We start from the raw sequence: 21,943 nt of genomic DNA on the forward strand, positions 1-21,943 counted from the left end.
GCCTGTCATTGTTGAGGTTTTGTAGCAGCTGGTCAAATAATCTACAGAAAATGTCAGCAGTATCATGACAATATAAAGCCAAGACTCAACTTCCATCTAGTTTTAGAGTTGGGTCATTATCCCTTACAGTACACTGGTTTTCTGCTCTTTCCAAGCTCTCCACCTTTACTAAGATCTACCTTAAGAATATTCCAGTCCTTCCCAGACCAGATGGAACAGGCAGGTCGGAGTGCTCCGGCTGATGGCATCATCACTCTGGCTTTTGCACAAGAAGATGCCTTTTACTGAGTCAGTTCATTGGTCCATCTAGCTCAGTTTTATCTATACTGACTGCCAGTGGCCCTCCAGCATTTCAAACAGGATTCTCTCCTATCCCTACCTGGGGATGCCGGGGATTGAACCTGGGACCTTCTGCATGCAAGGCAGATGCTCTACAACTGAGCTATGCCCCTTTTCCATAAACAAACCAACAAAAGCATTCCTGCCCATTCTGGCTCAATTTACACTTCTTGTTCATCCGTATGAAAATCATAGGGGTGTATCCAACCTTGGTTCATGCTCAGAGCATTAATGGATATGACTAACTTAGACCTACTCCAAGTAAAATTTAAAAACAACCCAGAACCAATGCATGGGAATGGGCTGCAGCATAGCACAGGATTTGTACACCCAAAGTCATAGCCTTGCCCCTGGGTTTGTGTATGCATGAAAACTACTGGTCCTGAATTTGCACAAAATATAGGATCATGAAAGGGGTGGGGTGAGGAAAATGCCTGTGTTTTCAGTGTGGTGAGATCATGCGATGCTACATCTTATTTCCATCATGTCATGCAAATGTTGCAGATGAAATGCCAGTTACGTTTAAGGTGCCCACTTATTTATTATCCCCCTGCCCCAAAAGAGGACATAGTATCGCATATGCTAATTGCTATAATTAAAAATGAAATATAATACATGACCACAGCCAAGAGACTTGCGTGCTTGCTCAGTCCACTATCTGGGTGCTAACTTCAAAGCTCTCCCTTCTTATGGTTCTTTAAATAGAGGACCGTCCTTGGTAAATTAGGGCACATGACCACCCTAGTTACATTGCAGACTCTGCAGGCCAAAGATGAGTTACAGACAGGAACAGAAACATCTGTCAATTTCTGTTCTCTCAGTTTCTCATTTTTCCAGTCTTAAATTCAGTTTCCTGCATTTCCACAGCAATTTGTGAAATTTACCCGCCCCTCAAAAATCCTCATGAAAATTCTTCAACAATTTAATGCACATTTCTCCTAATGAACACATTTTTGTATGCAGTTTTGGCTAATATACATACTTTACAAGCAATTTCTCTGAACAGAATGCATTTTTGTATATTATTTTCACTAACATATTCATCTTAATGTGTATTTCCCCCTAATATATGCATTTTTATCAACATTCTTTGGTTGGAGAACTGCATCAGAAAATTGTATTTCGGTCAGAGCTTGGAAAAGTTACTTTTTTTAACTACAACTCCCATCAGCCCCAGCCAGCATGGCCACTGGATTGGGCTGATGGGAGTTGTAGTTCAAAAAAGTAACTTTTCCAAGCTCTGATCTCGGTTCCCATGTTGTTTCAGAAAGTGCAAATTTGATAGATTCGGCTTTAAATGCAAACTGAATCTAATTTCTCCCACGTTCCTAGTTACAGATCAAATCTTTACAACTAGTGTGTGGGGGATGCATATTTTCGCCTAATATATGCATTTTATTAACATTCCTTGGTTTGAAGAACTGCATCAGAAAATGGTGTTTCAGTTCTCATGTTGTTTCAGAACATGCAAATTTGATAGTTTCTGCTTGAAATACGAACTGAATCTAATTTCTCCCACATTCCTAGTTACAGATGAAGTGGGGGGATGCCTTAAAATGTCAGGTAAGGTGGGCTCTAGGGCCATTTTAGCATGCTGTCCTGCAGGCACTGAATATCAATTTTTTGATGTTCAGACAGTTTCTTCAATGTCATCTATCCCTTCCCATCTTAAGAGAAACTTATTGGTAGCATTTGGCCAAGATGGGCATCCTGCCTTTCCAGAAGCTGCCCCTTGGAGCTGAACACAATTATGACCTGGCCCTGTTTTAGCCAACCCACACTTAGCTGCTGTGCCATTCCATAGTTCAGGTGTGGGGACCCTTTGGGCCTCCAGATGTTGCTGAACTACAATCTCCACCATTCCTGGCCATTGGCCATGCTTGATACAGCTGATGGGAGTTGTAGTTCAGCAACATCTAGAGGGCCAAAGGTTCCCCATTTCTGCCTTACTTACTCAGATCCCTTTATATGCATGTTGGGTGGAGACTCTGAACAGACAGCAAGGACTAGCAGGATTTTGAAGGAACTGAAGCTGGCAAAAAGGTGCAAATGTTTTACAGGACATAAAAGTGGTCCTGTAAACTGGCTATGAACTCCTGGCTCTGTGGCATTTAAAAGACTACTTTCTGTATTTCAAAACCAGCAGGTGACAGTCCACCCATAGTTAAGGTCATTGGAAGTCCTACTGACTTCACCAGGAACGTTAAAGCATGTTGAAGTCTATGGGACTTTAACACGCTAGATTTTTCCCATGGCCCAATAATGTTTAAAAGCCAACTTTTTTTGTTGTCTCTTGATCAAACCTTGCACACATAAATGCTGCAACTAGTCCTAATAGCAGCCTGCAATAAAGATACATATTTGGAACCAATCTATTTAACTTAAATCTTTTATGCTTTAAGACAGATTATCTGAGGAGAGACAATAGCCCAAGACATCCCACAGACTCAGAGCCAATTTACAGTGCATCGTCCAATTACGGTATTATTGCTCCCAGGAATATCCATGTAAAAATAATGCAATAATGTGTTAGGTATGTGAATTGCTTCCCTGCTAGCCTGTTCACTCCAAAAATCAAATCCAGAAACCTGCAATGCACAGACTGGTTAAGGAATTCAGGATTTTATTCCATTCAGACATTACATTGCCACTTATAGTCACTCATAAAGGTCATATAAGATCGCATGCATTCGTCGGGACTTAGACTCCAATATTATAGCAGTTGGTCCTAATGAAGCATCCAGATCACGGTCTTGTCCTCATTTATTGGATGAGTTTCAGTCGGTGCAGCTCGAGGATGTTGACAAGATCCTTGGACTGGTGTGGGCGACCACGTCTGTTCTAGATCCTTGCCCCTCTTGGCTGGTGAAAGCTGGCAGGACCGGAACCGCTGGTTGGGCCAAGGAGGTAATAAATGCCTCTTTAAGAGAGGGAGTGGTCCCTGACTGCCTGAAAGAGGCGGTGGTGAGACCGCTCCTGAAGAAACCCTCTTTGGACCCAGATAACTTGAACAACTATAGACCTGTGGCGAATGTTCCGTTCCTGGGCAAGGTTCTGGAGCGGGTGGTTGCCGGCCAGCTCCAGGGGCTCTTGGATGACACTGATTATCTTGATCCATTTCAATCCGGTTTTAGGCCCGGTTTTGGCACCGAAACAGCCTTGGTCGCCCTGTATGATGACCTTTGTCGGGAGAGGGACAGGGGGAGTGTGACTCTGTTGATTCTCCTTGATCTCTCAGCTGCTTTTGATACCATCGACCATGGTATCCTTCTGGGGAGACTCACGGAGTTGGGAGTCGGGGGTACTGCTTGGCAGTGGCTCCGCTCCTACTTGGTGGGTCGTCACCAGAAGGTAGTGCTTGGGGAACACTGCTCGACACCCTGGACTCTCCATTGTGGAGTCCCGCAGGGATCGGTACTGTCCCCCATGCTTTTCAACATCTACATGCAGCCGCTGGGTGCAGTCATCAGGAGTTTTGGGGTGCATTGTCATCAGTATGCTGATGACACGCAACTCTATTTCTCCTTTTCATCCTCTTCAGATGAGGCTGTTAACGTGCTAAACCGTTGCCTGACCGCGATAATGGACTGGATGGGGGCTAACAAACTGAAGCTCAATCCAGACAAGACCGAGACGCTGTTGGTGAGTGCCTTCACTGCCCAGATGGAGGATGTTCATCCTGTTCTTGATGGGGTTACACTCCCCTTGAAGGAACAGGTTCGTAGCTTGGGAGTTCTTTTCGATCCTTCCTTGTCTCTCGAGGCCCAGGTGGCCTCGGTGGCACGGAACGCTTTTTACCATCTTCGACTGGTAGCCCAGCTACGTCCCTATCTGGACAGTGATGACCTCGCCTCAGTTGTTCACGCTCTGGTAACTTCTAGGTTGGACTACTGCAATGCGCTCTACATTGGGCTGCCCTTGAAGATAGTTCGGAAACTACAGCTAGTCCAGAATGCAGCGGCCAGACTACTGATGCGGACCAGAAGGTCCGCTCATATAACACCTGTTCTGGCCCGTCTGCACTGGCTTCCTATTTGTTTCCGGGCTAAATTCAAAGTGCTGGTTTTGACCTATAAAGCCCTACACGGCATGGGACCGCAATACCTGGTGGAACGCCTCTCCCAATACGAACCTACCCGTACACTGCGCTCGACATCTAAGGCCCTCCTCCGAGTACCATCCCATCGAGAAGCTCGGAGGGTAGTGACCAGAACCAGGGCCTTCTCGGTGGTGGCCCCCGAATTGTGGAATAGTCTCCCCGATGAGGTACGCCTGGCGCCGATGCTGCTATCTTTTCGGCGCCAGGTGAAAACCTTTTTATTCTCCCAGGCATTTTAAAATGTATTTTAATAATTGTTTTTATAGTGTACTTTAAACAGTATCTTATTATTGTTATATTTTGATGTTGCTTGGTTATTGTTGCTTGTTGTTTTGATTTTTGATTCTGTTATATTTACTGTATTTATATATCTTGCTTGTTTTATCTTTTATGTACACCGCCCAGAGAGCCTTTTTGGCTTAGGGCGGTATATAAATAAAATAAAATAAATAAATAATATACATGAGTGGACCTATCAGCAAAACCTGTGAATTAGCTCACGACACAGTAATCAGAAATGCCAGGTTTTCATCACGTTTTACAAGCCAGTGTAGTGAAGTGGTTAGAGTGTCAGACTGGGACCTAGGAGACCAGGGTTCAAATTCCCACTCAGCGATGAAGCTCACTGGGTGATCTTGAGCCAATCACTGTCTCTTAGCCTAACCTACCTCACAGGGTTGTTGTGAGGATCAAATTGGTAAGGAGAGAACCATGTTCGTACACCACCTTGAGCTTCTTGGAGGAAAGGTGGGGTATAAATGTAATAATAAGTAAATAAAAGCAATAGCATTCATTCATTCCAATAAGATGTGTGAAGATACAGTTAAGCAGGGATAGGTGAATCTGTCGATTACAGTTTCTCTTAGTGTCTCATTTTTCCAATCTTAAATTCAGTTTTCCACATCAGCTTGCATTTTCTTCAAAAAAGTCCTCATGAAAATTCATCTCCTACCATATATATCTGTGTGCAATTTTGCCAAATATACACATTTTTGCAAAACAGTTTCCCCTATAATAATACAATTTTTAATATTTTCACTTAATATATACATGTTATGCACACTTTAACCCAGTATATGCATTTTGTGTGCACATTACCTGGCTGGAGAACTGCATTGCAAAATTCAGAGAGGTGCAAATTATGAAGGATGTCCATGTTTCGTTTCTCAGATTGTTTCGGAAAGAGCAAATTAGGTAGATTCACCTTTAAATGTGAACTGAATAGAACATCTACCCCATCCCTGCACTCAAGTAGAGGTTAAGATTCAAGCCACACTCCTTTAAAAACATTCTCCTTTTAAATAGACATGATGTTGTTCAGGCAGTTAATAATTTTGTGAATGGGTTGCAGTTTTAAGTAGATGCCACAAAACACAGCCCCACCAAATCTGGATCAGTACCATGGCATGAGGGAGAAGGGGGCTTTAACACTTTGCCCTTGTGAACGCCTCAGTCCAGATCTCTCCCCTAACTTCTCTTTGCATTGGGAAGGAAGTTCCCATTCATTGGCAATAATAGCTGCTTCCCTTATGATGAAAACAGCAATTAGACAAGAAGAGACACCACCTGGATTGGGAGCAAAGGGTTACAAGGTCCCTCCCCTGTGCCATGCTCCCAATCTAGAACTGGGCTCTTTACTTTTGAAAAATCATCATTCATGTAATTAATAATTGTAAAATAGTGACACGTCTAGTTTGGCCCTGAATTGTACATGAGTGCACATGCAGTGGTGTCATGAAGGGGGAACGCAGGAAAGCACAGCTCTGGGATTTTTTTCAGAAAGGAAGCAATGATGTCATCTGCCAGAGAGCCAGGTTAAGTGAGAATGAGGCTTTGAAGTTTGTTTATAGTAGGTTAGCCTAAAGGAAGTCAGAGACTGTGGAAAACAAGCAAGCAAAAGCTAGATACTTCTGCCCTTTCCTTTCATGGGGTTCCTACTTCATGCTTGTCGTTAAATGGTAGTTCCTTGCAAGATTGTTTGCTTTTCTAATTAAAAGCTGATCTTCAGCTGACTGAAGATCTTTTGTTGAAGGTCAATGCGCTTTACAAATTGAAACTATGCAGTCAGAAGTAAGCACCAACAAGTTCAGTAGCGTCTACTCTACATGCTGATCCTAATAAACTGGGCATTGTTCTATATACTGTTACTCGGGGGGGGTGTCTGTATATATACAAATGAATAAAACAAGTGCCTGAATTTTTGGACTCTCCTTAAGGCTGTGGCTATAGGGGCAATCATGGGCAATTCTTACACTTCAAAATTTACCACTACACTGCTTTGTGCATGCATAAGAAAAGGGAGTTTCCGGAACTCTGGCATTAATATTTCCTGCTGGGTATCATCTTGAGGACCTCATTAGCCAACCCATTTTCCTGGAACTGCCCCTTACAACATGTTATTATGAACATTTGTCAGGATTGGGTGTAATTTTGAAATGGATTTCTAAAAAGCCTTTCAGTTGCATCTGATGAATACGTGGAATGACCCATCAGTTGTCTCCACTGTAGAACAAGCTTTAAGTTGTTCTCAGGGCTCACAGTTACTTTCACCACATCTAATATTTATTAAAGTTGAAATCTTAACAAGCTGAGTAATGGCACAGGGAATTATTTTTTTTACCTAATTAGAGGGCATTTGTTTTTAACAGAATCCCATTTCCAGAGCTCATTAGGGTGAAATCTTATCTAGAAAAGTATACCAGCGCCAGTTCATCTTCTATCTACTGCTTAGTTTGATCCAGAAGCTGCAACCAGTGCAGAATGCAATGACATGGCTTGTGGCTGGTGCTGCCTTTTGTCACAGCACATTGGACAGGTCTTTGAAAGTTTGGACTAAAACCTGGAGTGGATTCACTGCCCCACTGACATCAGAACCAACAGTCTCCATTGGATGAAAGCTGTAGTAACAGTAACATCTGGACTACCACAGACTTGTCCCTAAATTAACACGTTCAAGTGATTTGTTTCCCATCTCACTCAGAAATGAGACACAAATTAAAAGAGCGGAAAATATGAAACAGCACAATTACATTATTGGAAGCATCTTACTTAACCAAAGAGCAGAGCTTGGAAAAGTTACTTTTTTGAACTACAACTCCCATCAGCCCCAGCCAGCATGGCCACTGAACTGGGCTGATGGGAGTTGTAGTTCAAAAAAAGTAACTTTTCCAAGCTCTGCCAAAGAGACCCATGCATTAAACAGAGTCTCCTGCTGCATGACAAGTTCTAGCCATCAAGTGTTGAAAAGGATCATCTCATGAGCGAGTATAAAAATAGAAAACGTCAGGGATCAGCAGAGGGTCAACATTTTACAGGGTGAAACGTACCAACCTGACTATATAATCACAGTCTTTGATGTCCTGGAGCAGAATAATTCAATCTGAGCTCTCATTCTGCGCTCTGATTTTCTTGTACACAAGGTTGCCATCATCAGCGTACTATTCATAATGCTGCATTAGGAACATATTATGCAGCAGCAGGAATGTAATGTACAGTGCACTTTGTTTTTGACATCTGTGTTTAAAGTGGGGAAAACACACCAGAAGCAGGGTGAACTAGCATTATAGACCCCAATTATGCACTAACTACTTAAATGCTAAAATAAAAAGAATGCTTGCCTCGAAATCACACACAATCTCCCTTAACCCCAGATCAGCAACTTTCAAGAATTTCCCTGCATTTTCTAGTTCTGAAGGACCTGAGCACTAATCTAGGTTCTATAGTCTTCCCACCATATATACCGGGCTGCAGAAAACTTAAGAGAACATGTACAAAGTGTGGTAGAAAGGGTGAACTTTCTGTCCAGCTAACTGTAGGCATAGGGAACGGAGGTTTGTGTGAGTGTGTAAGTTGCAAAAAGCATGTGACTTGTGGCAGTTAATTCCATAAATTAGGTGTTCTATAAACAAGTATTCTCTGCAGCCTGCTGCCCATCAGTTTCTAAGAACTATTATAATTTTATTTAGGATATTTCTAAATCACCCTTCCTCCAAAGGATGCTCAGGGCAATGTGCAGCAAGCTTATGAACATCATAATTACATAATTAGTGGGTGCTTAGTCTGACCCAGCAGAGCTATTCTTATGACGTCATTCCAGAGTTGAAGCTCCACCATGGAGAAGGCTCTTCTACGTAGCCCCTCCTGATGGGGATTGTGGACAGATCCCTCCACCTGATCTTAAGATCAAGTTGGCCAATAGTGGAGAAGGTGGAAAAATAATCTTGACTGTACTTTCTCTACACCATGCACTGACATTCACATTCAGCATTAAGGAGCTCTTAAACAGCAGCACTGAAGATCACTAGTCTCTAGGAGTAGGAAACCTGTGGCCCTCCAGATGTTGCTGAATCACAACTCCCATCTTTCCTGACCATTGGCTATGCTGGCTAGGGCTGATGGAAACTGAAGTCCAACAACTTCTGGAGGGCCCCTGCTGTAAAACATTACATCAACTTATGGTTTGTAGCTGCCATGGAGGAAGATCCCAAACTCAACTTCTTCTGCACTCAAGTGCAGCTGTACCAAACACATGAACAGTAGTCTCTTGACTAGGAATGGGACAGGAATTCATGTCAGTTCCCCTTTAAAGGCAAACCAACGTAATTCACACTTCCTGAAACAATATGCGAACCAAAACACAGCCATCCTTCAAAATTTGCACTTGTTTGAATTTTGCAGTGCAGTTCTCCAGCCAAGCAATGTGTGCAAAAATGCATATACTAGAGGATAAAGTGTGCAAATGTCACACAATAATGAAAACAACATGAACAAATGCATTATATTAGGGGAAATTGCTTCCAAAACAGTGCGTGTTAGGAGAAATTTGCATTAAAATGCAAATGTAATTTTCATGAGGACTTTTTTTTAAAATCACAAATTGATCTGAAAATGTGGAGAATTGAACTTTAAGGCCGAAAAATGAGAAACTGAAATTAACACCCATCCCTACTCTTCACTGACAAATATCTCTGATATGGGAGAGGAAAACTTGGTAATGCCTACCTGCCACCTTTCCCCTCATCCTTCATGTGTAGCCTAGTGCAGTTGGGTTCTTGTTGCAAAAGGCAATCACTATTGGCTAGAAACATCCTCTTAAACATGAAAGCTGTTTCTGCATCATCATCACAGCTATGCAGATTTTGCAGTATTGTTTTCCTTCTAAGCACAGAGAGTTGTGTTATGACTTCAGAGAATTATCCCCATATTTACAAGTACATATAGTCGAGGTACCAACAAGCAACTGGCATCTGTCATGGAATAGTACTTGACAAATAAGGCTCACCCATGGGAACATCCATTTAAGCTGACTTAAATGCTTGCTGACATTTTCAAGAGAGAATTCTGCTGCTTTAGAGAGACCAAAAATATATATACACAAACCAGCTATATTCCTGAGATTTATGGACTCCTCTTTAAAGGAAACATCCACAAAATGTAAAGGGAAAGAACAACATTCTAAGCTGTCCTGAACTGGAAAGTCCGGGGAAATCTGAAGACCAGCAGATGCCAAACAGTTTTGTACATTAACAGAAAGCAACTTCTCCCTTGTAAAAAGTAATTCAAATACAAAGATAGGTTTTCACTATGCAATGAAGTCATGCGCTTCTGCCAGCTAAGAAGGGCTTGAAGGTATTCCAAGAGCTGTCTTCCAAGCCCAGTGAAAATTTATATAATCAGAAACAAAGACAATCACAGTTGGAGGACAAAGTTCAGAGGATTATGAATACAGTTCGCAAGGAAAATAACCACAGTAAATTATGGTCCATCTCATAATAAAATCTAGTTCATTACTGAGAAAAAATATCAAAAATTTAAAAAATTCTCTAAAGTGTACCAAAACTGGAGAATAAAAATTTCATTTTGTTCTAAATGTTACATATGATTTGAAAGTTACCTTGGAACAGTTGGTGTTGAAAACACCACTGCATAGAACAGAATATTATCCAGTATTTAAGAAAGAAAGTAGATATTAGATACAATTTGAATAATGTGGGCAGCATATTTTCCAAGGAATAAATGCCTTCCTTATAGGTCATTTGTTGTGCTAGCAAGCAAACCACAAACTTTTCATCACATGATCAAAATTTTCAATTAAGGGCTGCTACACCATAGGAACGCAACCAGATGGTCGAAGAAAAGGAGGATTGATCCACACCATATATTTAACGTACATTTATTCCCCCAAAGAATCCAGGAAACTGCAGTTACTGGGACCTGTAGCTCTGTGAGAGGTAAATCACATTTCCCATGATTCTTTAAATCCTGCTTTAAATGTATGGTGTGGATGTGACATTTATCTACATTAAACAAACCAAATGCTGCAGTCTTATTTGGCAAAACATGGCAGCTACATTCATTTGATGCTCAATGCGCCTGGACACTATCACCAACTTGAACGACAGTATCCAGACCTGAAGCCCAAATCTGTGAGCTCTCTCCACTGCCCTTCCCCCCTCTCCAGTAAAACTTAGGGAAAGATGTAGTAAGTGGCTTTTGGTTGCACATGAGTTCCTGAGGGAGATGGCCTCAGTTTGGAATGGGCTCAGGGAAAGTGGGCACATGAAATGCTGTGGTCCAAACCCACAAAATCCAATTTTGCTATCATCCCTACATATCATGCTTAGAGTTGTGCATGCCATTTCAGTTCTAACCCTCTTTGCAATTTCAAGCTGTGCATTTTCTTGACCAAAAATGGAGGAGAGGTACATGCCAATGAAGGATTTCAAGGGGGGGGGATGCTGTGATCTAGACATACTCAAGAGGCGTTAACCAAGAGTAGAGAAGACACAAGAGTCTAATTTCATCACGTACAGTAGTTTAATCAGGTAGTCTTTTAGCCACATACCAGCCTCTCCAGCAGAAGCGCTGGTAGATCCTTAAAAGACTCGGGGACACAGGTCCGTAGCACAAATGTGCAAGAAGAATTGCATATGCTAATTTATACGTATAGATTAGGCCTTCTTTCAGTGGGAAAGCTTCCCTTAAGGGAGGATGGGGAACATTTCTCAGCTTGAGGGCCACATTTCCTTCTTTGTAGGCGCCCAAGGGTCACATGCCAGTGGTAGGTAGAGCCAACGGCAAAAATGGGTGGAGCAATGGATGTGAATTTTACCTTTGTGCAGTGGGAGAGTTTCCACGCACACTCCTCTCTGTCTTCCATCCAAGCAAACAAGCAGCATTCTCAGAGTTCAAGGACTCATTCCAGCCAGGCAAAAACACTCAAGGAGGCAAAGCAGGGCGGTGGCCTGGAGATAATTCCAAGGGCCATAATATAGAGGGGCCTAGAGGGACGTGTTTTGTTCCTGGGCCTGAGGTTCTCCATCTCTGGTGTAAGCAAAACATAAAGAGAGGCAGGAGATCCAGGGTTGGGTGCAAAGAGCCTTCAGCCTAGGCTCTTGGGTAGGGTTACTATCATTTTGTCATTTCAAAAAGAGTACATTTGGCTTCGCTAAGTGAAAAGTAAGAGTATGCTGTTGCACCATCTCAAAAAGAGTACATGCACTCTTAAAAGAGTACAGTTGGTAACCCTACTCTTGGGCCACCCCCAAAGGCCACCCCTGCTTGCTCTCCAGCATCTATCAAGCATTACCGCAGGAGACATTGGTTTTTTTTCCCATTTCCATCCTCCAAATGTGTATCATGGGTAGGCGGCACCTACTGTGTGGAATTCCCTCCCCTTAAATATTAGATAGGCGCCATCTCTGTTATTTTTTCGGCGGCTATTGAAGACTTTCCTCTTTCAACAAGTCTTTTAAGTAGAGACCTATCCCAGTCTGCATCTATGTTGGAATTGCTTTTTAATATGTTCTTAAACCTTTTTTAAAATGTTTTTCATCCTGGATATTTTGAAAGCTTTTTTAAGTAACGTTTTTGAAGATGTTTTGTTTTAAAGTTTGTTTTTATGATGTTTTAATGTTTTTAGTGCTTTTGTTTGCCGCCCTGGACTCCTGCTGGGAGGACGGGCGGGATATAAATCTAATAATAATAATAATAATAATAATAATAATAATAAATGTTGTGTTGCTAGCAGAGGATGCCTGCTCTCTTCTGATAGAAGGGCAATGGAGCACATCCCTACATAGACCTGTGCATGCAGACACAGACGTACGCCTGTATTTAAAGTGAGAGTGGAATGCAGTTCTCCCATGTCTGGAAGGCTCCTGCTTCTGGGGTAGTCAGCAGCAGTGACAGAATGACAATATACATTCTTTTGGCTAGGGACATTCCCCATAGGAAATCAGTCACAGAAGGTGAAAAAAGGGGGTGGAAGACACAGGAAGCAGCAGGTTAGTGCATTGGAAGCAATTGAACACTGGTGATAAGTTGCCTGTAGTTGGGGGGGGGAGGCAGAAGACCATTAGGAGAAACCATGGATAGACAGGGGGCTTAGTTTTCAGTTATGTCCTGGAAAGACAACACTTCAAAGAGCATGAAGCAATGGAGCCAGAAGGGCTGAAAGGATGGGGAGGGAAAAGCTGTTTATTCTAGATCATCCTGTGTGTGGCTGGCATGTGACAGGTCTCCTATGGATTCAGAGTGAAGGTTGCCATCTGCTGGATCACTTCAGCCAGTCCCAGTTCCAACTACCCTACTGACTTTCTATCCCAGGTACTTCCCAGATCCGGCCTGGGTTTTACTGGATAAAGAGGAGAAGGGCTGTGCTCCCTGTCTCTCTTGTCCCCCCCCCCACACTACCTCTTCTTCTGGCACTACAGAGTGTTCAATCTTGGGAAAAGGGGGGTCCCTTTTTCTATACACTTTTGCAATCAAACGTTATGCTATCCTTTCCATGGAGCTGTGACACCGGGGGAAATGGGGAAAGAGTCTCTGGGACTTCCCATGGCTCCCAAACTCCCGGGGGGGGGGAGGTTACAGGAAATTATTGCAACTCTGGAAAGTTTCTCTCTCCTTATGCAGTTCATTCTGTCTGAGGAATCGCTCTGCTACTCAGGACCACACTAGACATGATGTTAAAATATGTCTACATTTCACAACCAGGTTTTCAAAAATATAAATCACATCAGCTGGAGAGGGGAATCTGAGACTTAATAGAATCATGGCAGCCACAGAGGGGGCATTTAATCCTTTCTTCCCATATGACAGTCCTGAGAAAAATCTATCTTCTGAAGCTGGTATTGCTAGCGGGAAATGGGGTGTGTGTGTGTGTGGAATCTCCCATTGGTACCAATAAAGGATTCCCCCTCCCAAGGCAAGTACTTGCTTCAGAAAAGGGGTTTTCATCAAGACCACAGTAGAAGAAGAAAGGGTTTAATGTCCCATTAATTACTCATTAATGTGATCTCATTAATTACCAAACTTCCCAGCTGATGCAATTTGCATTTTTAAAAAAAAAATATGCATTTCCTGTTACTATCACATCTCCTTTGATCCTCAGAGTCAATGGTATAGTGGTAAATTCAGAAGTGCAGGGTCCCTTCATAATAGTCACAACCATGTCCCCTCACAGCCACGCTCCTTCTAAGATTATAGAATAATCTGGACAGGCTTGAATACAGCTTTCTGCTTTCACTTTCACTGTCACCATTTGACTGTCCTTTCTCACTGTCAGAGATATTGCTTCAATTACTGCATTCAGTGTCTACACGTATATCTCCTGCTGCTACCAAACTGCTTGATGATGTACATGGTATACTGTCATCAGGATTCACTGTCTCTTCTTCAGCCATTTCAGAATTCTCACTCTCCACAGTTTGGCTTTTTGGAAAAGGAACTAATAGGATCACCTTTCACTCTGATTAGCTCCAATCAGCAGGAAACAATAAAGAAGCAAATGAGATGACTCTTCTCAGTGGCTAACACACTCCCCTTTCATGCTGATTGGCTCATAGGACAGGGTGAGAATTTTGATTCAGTTTGCATTTCAAGCCAAATTTATCAAATTCGATCTTTCCGAAACAATATGAGAACCAAAACACAGCTATCCTTCAAAATTTGTGTATTCAGATCCTGCAGTGCAGTTTGTCAAACAAACAGTATTTACAAAAATGCATGTGTTAGGGGATGCGTGCATAAAAATGAATAAATGAGTGAAAATAACATGCAAAAATGCATTATATGACAAGAAATGGCTTGCAAAAATACATTCGTTAATCAAAACTGCCTACAAAAATGTGTTTTTAGGATAAATTCACACTAATATGCTGGAGAATTTTCATGAGGATTTTTACAAAAATCCACAAATTTCTACTGAAATGTGGAGAACTGAATTTAAGAATGGAAAAAAGTGAGAAATGAAGAGAACCAACACTGACCAATCTTTCCATTCCTGGCTGGATCTAAGCCCCCCTGAAACCCTGAAGGACTACACCCCTTCTCAGAATAACAAAAGGAGGGAGAAACTATTGTGGATGAGTTTCCATCTCATGCAAGGGCAAATACAGCCTAGTTTAATAGAGGCACACACAGAGGAATGAAGAAGCTTGGTCTGAATTAGAGATGGAAGGATTTGTCCATTTAAGTTCCCTCCATTTCTCATGTTTCCCAACTTTAACTCAGTTCATTTCTGCAGCAATTTGCAAACAACATTTCTTTTAAAAAATCCTCATGAAAATTCATCAGCATTTTAGTACGAATTTCTCTTCATAAATACATTTTTATGCAGTTATGATTAACGTACACAATTTTGCACACAATTTTCCCTAATAGAATGCATTCTTGTATGTTATTTTCATTAATATATTAATTTTTATGCACACTGTCCCCTTGTTTATTTATTTATTAGATGTATATCCCGCCTTTCCTCCCAGTAGGAGCCCAGGGTGGCATATATGCATTTTAAATAAATATATGCACTTTTAATTAATATATGCATTTTTGTGAACATGGTTTGGTTGAAGAAAATTCAGACAAGCAAGAATTTTGGTTCTCAAATTGTTTCAGAAAGTGTGATTTTGACAGATTCACCATGAAATGTGAACTGAATCAAATTTCTCCTCCATGCCTAGTAAGAATTATTTCACACTATCTGCCTGGTACCCAACACTGCTCAGGAAATCTAAAAAAACCAAAAAATCAGTGCAGTTTCAAAAGGTACAGTTGGCCATCTTGATTCAAAATGGCATCTAATGGTATCCAAACCTAGATGAAAACCTGTTCCTTGATCTCAGTAACCATCATGCAAAATTTGGTTATGATATCTTAAGAGGTGTCCAAATGCATAGTGAACAAACAACTTTCCAAAATATACAGTGCATTTAAAAGAAAAAGGAAAGCAATAGCCTCTGACCATTAAACAATATATTATCTTTATGAACTGCCAGCTCAAGAAAAATATCATAGCAGTGTACAATAAAATCATTAAAACATCCTTACTGTAGGCGAGAAAACATAAAATATAGAATGAGTTACCAATGCTGAATCAAATTAATTCTCTTAAAACACTTAGCAAAACAAAAATATTTTCCACTATTATTTCTTAATATTGTCTTTATTTCCAGGTGAGATCAGTGCACAAGCACTTCTAGATAAGGTGGCAAGGAGAGTAAATGTACCCGTTAGCTTTTAAAAACTCCTAACACATGGAACCAGTTCCAGACAGTGCTCAAAAGCACAGTTCTTCATTTTGCAAGTGCCAGTACTCTACAATGCAGGTGGGCAACCTCAAGCCCAGGAAGAACATATGGCCCCTGAAGTCATTTTGTGTTACCCCTGACCCCTCCAAAAGCTGCCCTACTTTTTCACCCCACTGGGGTTTATTCCTGCTTGTTGATGCCCTGCTTATTTTTTCTGGCTTATTAAAGTGTCTCTCTCCTCCCCATCCCATAGTTTCAGAATGATTTGAACCAGAAATATTTGATGATGATGATGATAATGATGATGATGATGGTGGTCATACGGCTTGATGAAAATAAGGGATTCCCCCCCACCTGTATGAGAGTAGATTGATAGGCTTATTTATTGTTTGTATCCCACCTTTCTTCCAAGGAGCTCAAAGCAGTGCACATGACTCTCTTCCTGTCCATATTTTCTTAAGAACAAGCTTGTGAGGTAGGTTAGGTTGAGAGAGTTGGAGACTGGCTCAAGATCACCCAGTGAGCTTCATGGCTGAATGGGGATTCGAAGCCTGGTCTCCCAAGTCCCAATCTGACACTCAACGCACCACACTACACAGGCTCTTCTACCATTTATGTGTATTGTATAACATGCTACAGTTAGAAAGGAATTACTTTCCAAAATGTTAGCTGTATTTGTCATACAAAAGAAAAAAAACACCTTTATTTGCAAGTAACTTCATCAAAAGGAGTGGGGCTTACTTCTGAGTAAACCTGCACAGGAAAGGAAATTCTAACCTGAGGTAGCCGCAGTGAGAATTGAAACAGAGCAGCCTTTATTCTAGATTAGTTCATCCAGACCACTTTTGTCCCTGGCTCTGCCCCTCAACAACTCTGGCTTCACCTGCCAACAGCATGCAGCCCTCAACAGGTTACCCCAGAGGGAATGCAGCCCTCAATAAAAGGAGGTTGTCCACTCCTGCTCTTGAACTACATTGTCAGAATCCTTTGGCTCAGAGCAGGACTGAAGAATCTGTGGCCCTCCAGATGTGGGTGGGCAACAACTCCCATCAGCACCAACCAGCAGGGCCAACACTCACGGATGAGGAGAGTTTTGTCCAGCAACAACTGGAGGGCCACAGGTACCCCATTCCTGGCTCAGAAGATTGCACAGCAACCTCAGTGACTTGTTATGCACAAAGTTTCCGACATGATTCACATAACATTTTCAGCTGCATGATTAAAAGAACAATTTGAGTATACACCTGCCAAATCTTTCCCCAAATTCACAGATTACACAGGGTTCAAAACACATGGATTATTGCACGTACTCGTAACCAAGCATATCAAAGTTGTGCTCAGCTGCAGCTTCTCATGGAATGCGCAAACAGCAGTAACCCCGGATCTGACGCTGTGTGAACTGATGCAGAATTGTTGCATGATGTTTGGTAGTGATTAGAGACCATTCCTCCTGTCACCCGATCCCTCACAAATCATTAGATCAGTGGTTGTTAACCTTTTGGGGGTCAGGGACCCCTTTGACAATCTGATGAAAGCTATGGACCCCCTAAATAAATAAATACATTTTATTAAATTGGAAATTTATTATTTTGTTTGTTTTTGGTGCCCTGGGGTCCACGGACCACAGATTAAGAACCTCTGCTTTACACAGAAACTACAGCATTTTCACAGCACTCTCCGCTTATAAACTATGAGCAGGCCCTCTCAAAGGGCTGGGGAGGTCAGGGCCACTTCCAGCTTTTCAGGCCCCATTTTTAATGAAAAAATGGCAGTGCACGAACACAAAATAAGACACGTGCACACACAAAAAAGAGACATAATTTTTTTATTTAACAAATGTTAAATAGCCTTTGTACCGTGCAAATATACTAATTATTGAGGAAAAACCTTGCTTTTGTGCCATGTCACAGTTGATGTAAACAAATGACAAAATCTGTATCAGTTCACAAAAAAAAAGTTTTTTACCAAATCACATCTCATATTATTTGCTTAAATTTGCAGCTCTGAGCCGAGAGTGTCACAGTTTGATCCCATGAGCATAAAAACAAGCTGTGAAACTTATCAAATGCCAAAAGAAAAAAAAGTGTCTAAACTTGAGCCCCTTCCCCTTTGAGCTTGAGACCCTGGGCCAAATGCCCCCTCCCCAATTGACCATGACTATGGCCAACAAAACAGAATAAGAATTTCAGTGGATCTTCTCCTGTATTTTCAAACCAACAATTCCCTTTCTACACACTCACACACACACACACACACACACACACGATACTTCAGCTGACAACACTGGCATGGTTTCCCAAATAGGCAGCCTCCAACCTGCTGCATGCATTGGCAAGAGCACAAGGAAAATAAGCAAACTGGGCTGAATCGCTTGCTGGATCAGGGTGAAGATTAAAGAGATTACATTTTTCGGCACATATCAGTATCCTTTCCCTGCTGACATTTAATATGACCAGCTTCAAGAGCCGGGCCTAACTTTCCGTTGTATGAGTAATAACAGAAGACAGCTGCTGTCTCCTGCACATGACTGTCCTGGAGCTGAGGCTTCTTGTAATAGATCACATTTTGATTTGAGCCGAGTCGCCTCCTGACATCTGCACTGCGATAGACCATTATTCTGCAGCTACTGGGAAATTTGGCAGCAGCCAAAATCATACACATTATATAGGCTCCGGCACATAATACCTCAATACTCTGCCAATCGCATTTAGTGTTAAATATTTAATTCAGCAAGATGTCCGGTTCTTAATGCTAATCCATTTCTTTCACCTAGCCAAAGTAAAAAATTCAGCTTGCTGCATAAGTCATGGCCTTAGCACTTAAGGAAGGGTAAAAGGATGCTTTTACTGGCTGAGAAGGAAGTTTGCTTTCTTACATGCAGAAGTAGCTCCTGGCAGCTATCATATCATCAATAATGAAAGTACCAAGACAAGGAACCTGACAGCCAGGAAGCAGCCTCTCCCTTACTTTCCCCACTGCATTCATCAAGCAATTTCTCTCTTCCTTCAATGACCTATGGCAGGGAAATCTAATTTTTGCAGGGTGCCTGAGTCCTTAGCAAGGCTCCCTAGCAAAAGAAATAGTCAGTGCAGTGAAATGGTTAGTGTGTTTGGCTAGGACCTGGGAGACCTGGGTCCAAATCCCCACTTATTTATTTGATTTATATCCCACCCTTCCTCCCAGGAGGAGCCCAGGGTGGCAAACAAAAACACTAACAGCAGTTGAAAAATCTTAAAAACAGAAGACTTTAAAACGTGTTAAAAGAAAACATCTTTAACAACTCATTAAAAGAAAACATCTTTAAAAACAACTTTAAAAAACAACTTTAAAAACATCTTAAAAAGCAATTCCAGCACAGACACAAACTGGAATAAGGTCTCTACTAAAAAGGCTTTTTGAAAGAGGAATGTTTTCAATAGGTGCTAGAAAAATAACAGAGATGCCCCCTGTCTAATATTTAATGGGAGGGAATTCCAAAGGGTAAGAGGCACAACTCTAAAGGACCACTTCCTATGTTGTGTGGAATGGACCTCTTGGTCAGATGGTACCTGCAGAGCATAGTGATCGTCTGGGTATATAAAAGGTAAGATGATCTTTCAGGCATCCTGGTCCCAAACTGTGTAGGGCTTTGTACACCAAAACTAGAACCTTGAACATGGCATGGTAGCTAATGAGCAGCCAGTCACTTAGCCATGGAGCTCACTTGATGATCTTGGACCAGCCACCATCTCTCAGCCTAACCTACCTCACAGGGTTGTTGTGAGGATAATTTTTCAAATGATGGTTCATTTTGCAGAGCCGAACTTCAAATTGAGCAGAAATGTTTGCCCATTACGAGTTAATTCTCTCTTTATATCAAGTGAGGAAGTCAATGGGTTAGTCATAGCAGACCCTCTGAAATAAAAATGGCTAACTTGTGACTGTTCATTTCAATGGATCTACTCTGAGTAGAAGTTAAATGAATACAGTCCTAACTTCCTCAACCCCTAGAGCAAAAATTCCTCATCTCTCATATACTACAGACGATCATTCTGGTTGCTTTTCTTTTTTGTAGTCTAGAATTTCCTCTTACATTACAGCTAGGGACTGGCAACTGTCCATTTTGGTTTTTCTCAATCTCTCATTGTTCCAATCTTAAATTTAGTTCTCCCCGTTCCCACATCAGTTTGAGATTTTTTTAAAAAAGTCCTCATGAAAATTCATCAGCATTTTAGTGCCAATTTCTAATATACACAGATTTGTATGCAATTTTGCCCAATATCTGCACTTTTGCAAAGCAATTTTCCCAACTGTAATGCATTTCCGTATGTTATTTTCACTAATATAGCCATTTTTATGCAAACTTTGGCCTAGTTTATATTATTATATAGTATATATATATAGTTTAGATATTTTTGAATACATGACTTGGCTAAATGGCAACATTCAGAAAAGTGTGAGTTTTGAAGGATGGCTGTGTTTTGGCTCACATTATCTCAGAAAGTGCAAATTAGGTAGATGTACCTTTAAATGCCAACCGAATCCATTTTCCCCCATTCCTAATTCTCGCCCTCAGTAGAGCCATCTTGACTGACAAATATCTCAGTGCTGTGGAAGCAAGCACAAAGATTAACAGACAAATGCATGGAGGGTAAGGCTATCAATGACTACTAGCCATGATGGTTCTATTCTTCCTCCACGGTCAGAGGCAGCATGCTTCTGAATACCAGTTGTTGGAAACAGCAGGAGAGGGAGAGTGCTCTTGTGGTTTGGTCCTGCTTGTGAGCTTACCAAAAGCATCTTGTTGGCTCACTAGAAATCAGGATGCTGGATTAGATGGGCCATTGGCCTGATCCAGCAGGGCTCTTCTTCTGTTCTTAAAGGTTCCTTGCCCACTTTAAACCACACATGTGGTACAGCCACAACAAGAATGCAGAAGGAGCTTGAGTTTGGATTCATTGTTTGCTATGGAACAGGTCTTTTGGTCATTTAACCAGCTATTTTCATTGCAGTCCTGTAGACCATCTTGAAGCCACATACCCCAGAAGGTTGTTAAGCAAGTACCCAGGGTACAGCTTTTAGTGTGACAGCACCCATACTTTGGAATATGCTCCCCCTTAGAGTGATGCCAAAAGTTTGTTCTTTTAGGCACTTCCTTAAGACTTTTTTTTTTAAAAAAAACATGCCTTTTCAGGGTAGCCTTGAGGGATATGGTTCGTGGTGGTTTTAAAATGGATTTAATGTATTTGTATTGTTGTAACTTTTGCAATTTTTTGTGGTGCAATGCCAACATATTGACAAATGGTGGTTTATACATTTTCTTTAAATATGAAGTAAATATACTGAGGTCCATGAATCACAGTTGAGCCATTTAAGATGAATTGTCCTAGAGAATTGGGTCACTTGCTTCCATCCCCCATCATATCAGAAAGCGTTGGTTCAGGACCAGCCTTAATCTGCATTCAGAGCTAAGCCTTGGACTATGCAAACTAGATACAGTTACATTTGCACCAAGTATCTAATCTTTATTTGCATAAAATTTGCTTGAGTGCTTTTCACCCATTGCTGCGCTGACATCTTTCCTGGATGTTAGTATACCCTGTAGGTAATATTCCTGCTTTGAGATTCTCTCCGCTCAGGATCTTTCCTGCAACAGTGTTAACTGAGAGGTAGCGATAGCTGAGTATTCTGTTAAGAAGAAAATCCCATTTTGATAGTCTTGGGAGCTGCCAAGTCATAGTTGTATGAAAGGGCAAATGCTATTAGATGTGGTTTCTTTCCTTCCCCCACTCTTATTTTATTTATTTCAGATATATATATTGCTTAATATTCAGAATTGCTAAGCCAGGGGTTGCCAACACATTCCCTGTGGGTGCCTGGGCGCCCCCAAAGGCCTTGAAACTCCCATGAGGTAGCCCAGAATCTGAGCTCTTCTGCTGCTGCTTCTGGATTTTAATGGCCGATTAAGCGCAAAGAATCTGAGCGTTCATTTTTT

General features: G+C 41.5%; 1 protein-coding gene across 5 annotated transcripts in view; it reads right to left on the reverse strand.

Moving 5' to 3' along the window:
- PKNOX2 (PBX/knotted 1 homeobox 2) overlaps window positions 1-21,943 on the reverse strand; it is a 467,254-nt gene that overhangs the window by 422,365 nt on the left and 22,946 nt on the right. Inside the window, exon 1 of one of the 5 annotated variants that reach the window (XM_061592842.1) lies at window positions 20,473-20,556. The exons of the other annotated variants lie outside the window; for them this stretch is intronic. The gene's annotated coding sequence lies outside the window, so the exon portion shown is untranslated. Of the gene's footprint in view, window positions 1-20,472; window positions 20,557-21,943 lie in introns of those variants that run through there. 5 annotated transcript variants of the gene reach the window in all.

This window comes from Rhineura floridana, chromosome 12 (assembly GCF_030035675.1).
Source record: "Rhineura floridana isolate rRhiFlo1 chromosome 12, rRhiFlo1.hap2, whole genome shotgun sequence".
NCBI lineage: Eukaryota > Metazoa > Chordata > Lepidosauria > Squamata > Rhineuridae > Rhineura > Rhineura floridana.